The sequence below is a fragment of the Talpa occidentalis genome, unplaced genomic scaffold, assembly GCF_014898055.3.
Source record: "Talpa occidentalis isolate TD23 unplaced genomic scaffold, MPIMG_talOcc4v2.1 talOcc4.13, whole genome shotgun sequence".
NCBI lineage: Eukaryota > Metazoa > Chordata > Mammalia > Eulipotyphla > Talpidae > Talpa > Talpa occidentalis.
In genome coordinates this window covers 60,657,428-60,666,644 of record NW_023601322.1, presented here as the reverse complement: position 1 = coordinate 60,666,644, position 9,217 = coordinate 60,657,428, and positions in this window count along the sequence as shown.

Here is a 9,217-nt window from a genome sequence, read left to right as displayed (position 1 = left end):
AAGGTAATAAGGAAGTTTTCCTTGACAAATGAAATAAATATCCTAGAGCCAGTTGACAGCCAATCATCATTAAAAGTGTCAGTTTCTGATGTGGGTGGGACTGTGCCGAGTCTCTGTGTATATATATATATAGGCATGAGTGCATTTGGTGACTACTTTCTCTCTCTCTGGTCTTCTAGCCTGGGAACAGTGTATCCCCACCACCCTCGTTCACTGTCATTATGAAGACCATCACTGTTTTTGCCCTCTTTGCTCTGACAGCCTCTGCCTGGGCTGTCTCTCCACCTGGTGAGTAAGAAGCCTTTGCTACACCTACACCATGTATTTATTCACAGATACCGAGTATAGTGCAATACGGTCGGCCTTCTATGGACTATTTAAGCCAGGAGAAAAAGTAGAGGGTATCTATTTAGATTGGCCCGATTAACAAAGTAGGGTGGGTGAGACCTTCAGGAAGGAAGATGAATGAAAGGATTGTGGGCTATCTGCTCAGCTCCTGATCCAGATCCCTCAGGCCTATCACTTGCCCTTTTAGAAACAAGTTGGAGGGGCCTCCCTAGTGGCACAGGGGTTGAAAATCTCAACACTATGAAGCTATCGGCGGCCACTGCAGCACCAGTTTGATCCCCGGCCAGGGAGCTACCCAAATGGCGCAGCAGACCTCTCCTGACTCACCCGCTGCTCCCCTCAGCAGTGTATTTCATTTAATTCTCCTGTTCTGTTCCCTGCTCTGTCTTTGGTGAAACCTCTCACCCCCTGCCCCTCTGGCCTGTACCCTAGCTCTTATATGCATAAATAAATAAAATAAATTGTTAAAAAAATAGAAGAAGCAAGTTGGAGACTATGACCCAGCCCACCCCTGGCAGCCCACAGGGACTCAGGGACACATGTGGCCACCCCTTTCTTCAACCACCACGTTGAATTCCCTCCTGTTTTCTTTAGTTTTAAATGAGGGTCACTTACATGCCCGTCTTCATCTGAGCTGGCCCTGAATAAAGCAGCGCCCTCTCTTAGAGCCAGGCTGGGCAAGGAGGTTGGGAAATGAGTTCCAGGTGCTGAGGACAGTGACATCTGCTGTGCACTTGTAACTGTGCTGTTTGCTCTCTTTCTCCAACTCTTCTCGCCAATGGCATCGCATTCCACTCTCTTCCGATGATCAAGCCGTTGGGACCGCGGTGAGTGCAACTTTCTCTGAGGTTTTTTTGTAAAAATGGATTGAGAACTCGTGTGAAAGATACTGTAGAAGCGGAGTGGCTCTCATGAGGTGAAACGGTGGCGTTCCTTTCTGCCCTTTGTTTTCTTGTGTTGTTTCTCATTGAGGAGATGTTACATTTTATGTAAAGTGGAGGCACAGAGTCACACCGCTTTCCATGGGATGTCTTCAAAAGCTGCCAAAGAAGCCTCCTCACAAAAGGAGAGCAGCTAATAAACTTTTATCTTGGAGAAGCATTTTAAAATTTCTGTTTGTTTTTCACATTCATGATTCCATCGGACTCTCCTTATGGCCCTAAAGGAGCTTAACATTTCCTTCTCAGATAACTAATTTTCATTTCATCGAGGGCCTGTTTTAGGTTTGAAATATTTGTGTAGCAAACACAGCACCTGGTCCGTAGATGGTCGCCCAGTCATAGTTGCTAAAAGGGCAGGGAGGCGAGCCTTCTCTCCACTCTCTTGTCTTTCTTCACTCTTCTTGATTTGAGAATGACTGCAGAATTGAAATAAGAGAATGAAGGGTGCTGGGTTTTGTTGCATTGCAGGTGGACTGCTCCCGATACACCAGCAATGGTGCGATCGCGTGCACAAGGCAGTGGACACCCCTATGTGGCTCAGACGAGCAAACTTATAGTAATGAATGCATGTTATGCTCCCTAAACAAGTAAGTATAGCACTTATTATAGAGCTACTCCCCTTTTTGGAGGTCACAAATGTATTATTGCAAAGTCCACAGGGCCAACATCTGCTTGGTTTTAACATGGTTTCACAAGTTCTGCCTCTCATCATGCTTGTCTAATACTCTCAAAACAGTGGTTTGTTAAAATAAAAATAATAATGTTTAGCTAGAGATATATATCTCTATGTAATATATATCCCTCAAGCTATATCTCTCAATATATGTACATATTCATTTCTTTGTTATCCAGTCAAATATTCATATTCACTGTGTGAATATTCATGCTCACTATCCCTAGGGCCTTGGTTATTATATGCAAACATTTTGATGCCCATGTCACATTTAAGGAAACTGTTGTCAGGCAGGGATCTTGGTCAAAGTTACATAAATCTCTAATGTTATATTCATTGTGTTGCATCATGGGAGCTTAGAAGACAGCTCTATTTCAACTATTAGCCATGGACACTATGGCAAGACTTTGATCTAGCCTCATGCCCCAGAAGAAATTCATGCTGCTTCCAATGTAGAGTTGGAATTAATTGGACTCCCAGCCACCAAAAGCCTCACAAATAACATATAAACTCATAGAAACAACATCTCAACTTCTAGGAGAAAGAATGGTGATTACCAGACATTTTGGCAGTTTGAACACACTATTTTGTGGTTAGTGGTTAACATCATGGGCTTTGATATCGAGACATCTGGATTAGAACCCGGATGGCCCTTGGTAGGTCTGGACATTAGACACATACCCAGCCCATTCTCACACACACAATAACACAGTGAAGCCTCAACACTATAAACTGTTATTTGAATATCCTGAGTAACTATATTCTGGGTAACACTTGCTATTACACTTGACTGTGGATTTTCAGATGGGCTGGAAATAATGGAAAAGGAGAAGGAAATCATGGGAAGGAAGAAGAATCCCTCGCTGTGACTATTCACTCTGGGCCGGAGACGTAGTTAACATTTGACATGTTTTACCACTGATATTCTTGGCCTATTTTTTAAATAATTCAGTCTCCTTTTATTTTTCATCTTCTTTAATTATGCATTAATTCATCTGTAAAATGATCATCCATCCAAGATGTTAATGGTCAACACTAGCCAAACCATTGAGAATACTAAACAGAATTCCTCATTCTCAAAGCAGGTCAGAGATCACACAACATTATATGACTGTATTTTACTCTGTAGATTATGAAATATCAAGTAACTGCATTACCCATTCGATAAAATCTTCTTTTCCAGAGCTAGAGGATATAGTATCAGAAAGCTTCATGATGGCGAATGTGTAAGTATACACAGAAATTTTATTTAGTCTCATTATAAAATGTTACAATAATTCCACAATTTGTAGAGAAAAACTATTTTCACATATGTATTCTAGAAGTGATCTGTGACTATAGAGAGCCTCCGCCCGGCCTATACAGAAGACTGAAGGATACTTAATTTATTTACCCAGAGGGAGAGTCCCACAAACTTTACTCAGAACCCCTTCCTTAACTGAGGGAGCTCTGGTTTACATGCTATTTTCTAACACTGCAACTAATTAGCAGGTTAAGAAGAGGATTTCCAGGGTAATCAGAAACTCAAGGACAATTACAGTAGAGGGAGTTATATTTCTGAAGCATGAAAATAACTCAAGAACAAACTAGAGACATTCAGGGCTAAAGAGCTATGTGGGTGGAATGTTAATAATTTTAATAGAATTTGAAAGGGGCTATAAGAGAATTGTGAACATGGGGTCACAGTATCATCTAAGGAGGGGCACCCAAACCAGTTTGATAGGTGAGGGAGGGAAATGTCATCATGAAACTGTTATAACAGTAGTTACACTCATAATAACTTTCCTTTTCAATATTTTTTTAATTGATTTACCATTGGTTTACAATAGTATACAAGTTTCAGGATACAGCTTCATACTTCTGTATTTGCATAAGACTCACCTCAGCTACCACCAAAGTTCTAGTGCCACGCCCCCTGGACATTGGCCCCTCTACCCAGTCCTGCCCATCCCCGTTGGTCATCGCCATATTTTTCTGAGTCCCCGGGTTATTTTTGTTGTCTTTTGTCAGTTCATTTGCTTTGTTCATTTATACTTCCCACAAGAAATCCCCATTTAGAAATGTTCACTTTCTGACTTATTTCCATTATGCTGACATTTAGATGAGGAGAAAGGTCACGCACGGTATGAAAGACACACACACAGGGATGCACAGGAGCAGGAACCAATCTAGGAATTCAGTCCTTGGTTTAGCTCAAGAAAGAAGTAGAGCAGATGACAGTGGAAAAGTTAGCCTGGGGTCTGTGTGTCTGTGGGGATGTTCTGTTGATGAGGAGGGAGTCAGTTAATTATTTACATCTGATGTGGTTTTTAAGCGATGACTCTGGCAACAGTGTGGAATGTGACTGAAATCTCAGGTAGGGAGGTTGGGCAATGAATGGGCAGACGATTGCAACTGCATAGGCAAGACATGTTGAGGGCCCGAATGACGTGGCTGACAGGGTGGCAAGGACAAGGCTAATGAAGCACACGATGGAATCTACAGGATGTATCTTCTCTTAGATGTGCAGAGTGAGCTGTGGGGAAGGTGTAGTCATGGGCAGAGCCTCCCTTGCTGCGGCCAGGTTCCCCCATTGTTGGTTCAGATTATATCAACTACACAGGATATAAATATCCCTTTTTATGTCTGGTATTTTGGATTAAATGATCTCTCAAGGCCTTCAGAAAGCTCATTTCCTGTGATTTATTGATTTGAAACATTGTTTTTTTTTCCTGTTTTCCCTATATTTGAACAGCGTCAGATTGAATGCACACAGAGTTCTAGCATATGTACCATGGACTACATGCCTATCTGCGGATCCGATGGAGCAGTATATTCTAACAAGTGCATGTTTTGCAATGCTGTTATGTAAGTATTGAATTCAATATGTTATTTAAAGAAATATCCTCTCGCACAGAGCCAGAAACCAAGTATTCTTCCCAAGTTAAGTAGATAATTAAAAAAAAAAAAGAAAGAAAAAAAAAAGGCCTCCCGGGTGGCCTAGGGTTAAGTCTCAGTGCTATCACTGCTACTACCTGAGTTCGATCTCTGGCCAGGGAGCTGACCCACATGGCGCAGCAGACCTCCCCCGTCTTGCCCATTGCTCCCCTCAGCAGTGTATTTCAGTAGATCTGCCTGTTCTGCTCCCCACTCTGTCTCTGGTGGATCCTCTCACCCTTGCATCTGTAGTCTATGCCCAGTTCTTCTCTGCTAAATGAATAAATAAATCTTAAAAAAAAAAAGATTTAAAAAAATGAATAGTGGAACAAACTAAACTGAAGCTAGAAAAACTAAGCTAGAGACTTGATTAAAATTATATTATTAACTGGAAGATAAAAGATATTTACAGATCTTTTGACTCCTAACCTTGTCTTTTACTAGCACATTGAATCTAGAAGTCCTGAAGTTCCACGGTTAATCGCTCAACTTCTGTGTCACCTACTCATATGGCTGACTTGAGCTGAGAATATCAAACTTTTTAGCTAAGGTCTCCAAAGTCTTCCTTCTAAATAATGTTTGGGTTTTTTTTTGGTAGGGCTAAGAGAGCTGGAGAACTATATTTCCTGAACTATGGACAGTGTGAATCTCCTGATACTCAACAGAAGCAAGTTCCTCTCTCAAGCAAGAGCTAATTTCTTTAGGATGGCTGCAGTGCGAACACATTAAATTGATTCTTCAATAAAAGATTCTCAGCAGAAAACTCTCAGGCTTGTCTCTCTGGATGTGATTCTTCTTTGGAGGACAATGTATATAATCATTTCCCCTAAAATTATTTCCTAAATAAGTAATATGAAAGATTTCCTTTATTTCTGTCGAGGTGGAAAGTGGGACCTTATAAACTGAATGAGGAAGGAAGAATGTATTCACGACATCTGTTTTTAGAAGAACTCAAAATTTTTTTAAGTAAACTTAGGCCAAAGAGTGGCACACCCTAAAGTGATTAATTTCATATCAATTAACAATTCCACAAAGAGGCCTCCTGGTGGCACAAGGGGGTGAGCACAGTACTGTGAGGCTATCTGCAGCCACTACAGCACGAGTTCGATCCCTGGCCAGGGAGCTACCCACATGGCACAGCAGACCTCTCCTGTCTTGCCCACTGCTCCCCTCAGCAGTATATTTCAGTCTGTCCACATGTTCTGCTCCCCACTCTGTCTCTGGTGAATCCTCTCACCCCCCACTCCTCTGACCTGTACCCCAGTTCTTGTATGCATAAATAAATAAATCTTAAAAAAATTCCACAAAGGTATGGACCTCTCCCCCAAAAGAACGCTGTATCAGTGCAGTTTCTGCACTGTCAAAGGTAGTTCTCCTGTGCGCTGTGACTATGCAGGTATCTGTTATCACCAACCTTCTCCCTTTGCAAAACAGCAGCGGCAGTTCTGTCTGCTTCGTCTGTGCAAGCATCTTCTCCTTTCCTTTTTTTATGTAATAAATACATGCCCATTTGAATATAACCAAAAGTCTGCCTCATGGGGAAATTGTCCATGTGCTGCTGAAAGGGGAACTCTGGTGAAACTTTTCTCAGCAATACCCCAAGACCCTGCTCACTGAACCCCACATCATCAAAACAATATCATCAGGAGTAGCAAAATTTGTAGAGCCGGCCTTTTGACTCATACCCTAAAAAACTGAACTTTTCTACACAGAGCAGAAAAATACAAGTTTCAGAGGATTATTCAGAGAAGCTTCACAAATAACTGTGTTACTGGGGACCAGGTGGCCACTTCATCAAGGCTTTACCAGCTATAAAAACTAGGAAGGTAACCCCAAAAGAACAAATAATACATGGCGATGATAGGGGCTAAGAAGGGGGATGAAATGGGCACCGTGCTTAGTTAGGGAATCTACGCATACACGCAGTGTTTGGCCTGTGACCTGTTTGCTCTGAGTTAACTTCCCAGTCCAGGAGGCGTCTGGAAGGGTGATGGCCATTGCTGTCAGAGACTAAGTCATCCCAGAAGGAGTGATGTGCTCTAAATCCAGATGCCAGTGGAGGAGACGGAGCACCAAAAAGTCCCAGAAGTTAATCGCCTAGAGTGAAGGCCTTCTTATTGATAATTAACTGTCTTTCTTTAACTCACTATAAAAAGCCAGTTAGACATGAGGTGTTAGAAGGGTTTCTAAAATACCCTTTGCATTTTGGTTTTTACCACTGTGACAGGCAGCCAAGAATCCAGTATTCCCTGGCAACAGCAACATACAGGGGGTGTGAGGAGTCTGGGGTGGCGGGAGAGTGGTTGCAGGTGGGCCTGGCGAGACTGAAATGCAAACACAGAACAAAATACATACGGAGGTTCTCTTACTCAAATGAATAGCTCCAAGGTCAGATCAGATGTGATGGAGGAGTTGAAGACCTCTTAGGGGGGACTGGGTTGGCAAGTGAAAGCAGGAGGCAGGAGCTGAGAGCTGCAGAGGAAGGTGCTTCCGTCTTCTTTTAGGTCACAGGGTCTCCATCTCACCTCCATCGCCCTGAGATGTAGACCTCTTATGAACATGTAAGCATCAGCGACTGTTTTGCAGGGGGTGGCAGGAAGCTCGTGGTTAGCCTTAGGGATGAACTCAGTTTCAGTGATGATAATTTATTGTAACTTATCACCCACAACCTCCAGGTTTTGTGCCAGATTCTTGGAAGACAGTGAGGCCCGAGACAACTTCTGTGTTCACAGCTATTAGTTTTCTTAGAGTTCAGTGACACAGAGAAATCCAAGCAAATAGGGAGATTGTTGGGAGAGAAGGAAATGTAGAATCTCATTTAGGGTAGTGCCAACAGGAGGAAAAAGAAACAGAACAAAAAAAGAACTTAAGTGTTTGGGAAGACAGGAAGCGATACGAAGACAGGAAGAGAATCCGCTTTTCATTCTTCAGTGTGTGGCCTCGGGAGGTTAAGGGTTCTTATCTAAGACTTAATCAAATACATTAATCATATAATCAATAGACCAGTCCATGGAGAGAGATTTAGTTCTGTTAACTTAATGACAGGCCACACAGTATAGAAGGGGGAAAAAAAATTTATTCTCAGGAGTCTAATGGGTAGAAAAGGGCACCAAGGCCAGTTGCTTCTTCAGCTCCCACTGGTGGGAACTGATATGCGGAGGGTGTGAGATAGGCAGATTTTTTTTTCTTTTTTTAGGAAAGGAGGGTACATAGATGCAAGCACCTGGCAGAAACAAAGCGCTCATTTTTGCTGGAATCGTTTTAGGTCCACATCATTTTCTCAGGTATAAATTCCCAGACAGGGCACGGCACAGGTAATGTGTGCAGGAAAATGGTAAGAATTTAGGAGATAAAAGATTTTATTATAGGGAAACTGGGAAAATCCCTACCCTTTTTTTTAAAAAACATTTTTTAACTTCTTTTGTAAATTGCTTATTTATCCACCCTTCTCTGCTATTCTGAGCTCCTCTGCTATTCTGAGGGCCACCCCAGGGGAGAGCCTTTTAAGCTGCTGGCTGCTGCTGAGGATGGGTGATTGCAGGAATCTCCCAGTAGGATTTCATCTGCTGCCTCTGCCTCTGGTGCCTCTTGCCCATGTTTTGTTCATATTTTCTTTTGTTTCTTTTCACAGTGCCTTTCTCATTCGGGCGGGCCTGAAAGGGTTTCTTCTGAAAACTTTAAAGAAAATAAGCTTTTCTCCTTTCAAGAGGCACACAACTTACCAAATAGCAGATTTGTGTTTTCTTTCTTATAAGTTTATTCTATGGTCTTTGAAACTGTCTTGATGTAAGAAATATATTTCACTCACCACCTGGAAACACGTAGGTGTATGTGTGTGCGTGCACACACACAATCACACATGCACGCGCACACACACGATTTGAGCTGTGTTGTAAGTTTACTTTTCTCTGCTTCATTGTGTTTTATTTTAAACTAGTGGTGGTAACAAAACAAATTCCACAACCTACTCAAGGGTCACAATATGCCATTTGAAAATTTAGGGTGCACGTCCCTGTTCCGGAAATGACGGCTTAGTCTCGGCTAGCGGGTACGGGCCTGTGGGCTGGGGCCAGTGGCTGCTGAGAACCTCGTAGGAAGTGGAGACCCAGAGGGTCCACAAGTTACCGGGCCCTCATCAAGATTAAGTTTGCCAAAGCCCCACCTCCCAGGTACCTGCTAAGATTTGGTGGGCAGAATTTGTCATCCCTGAGTATAGCAGAAGGAAGCACATTGCTCTTGGAAAAGGGCCATAAACCTGAGGGAGTGTTACTGCATTTTCCCAGAGATCTCAGGCGGCACTCAATGAGATGGAGAGAGAGAGAGTTATTTGTCACACCGG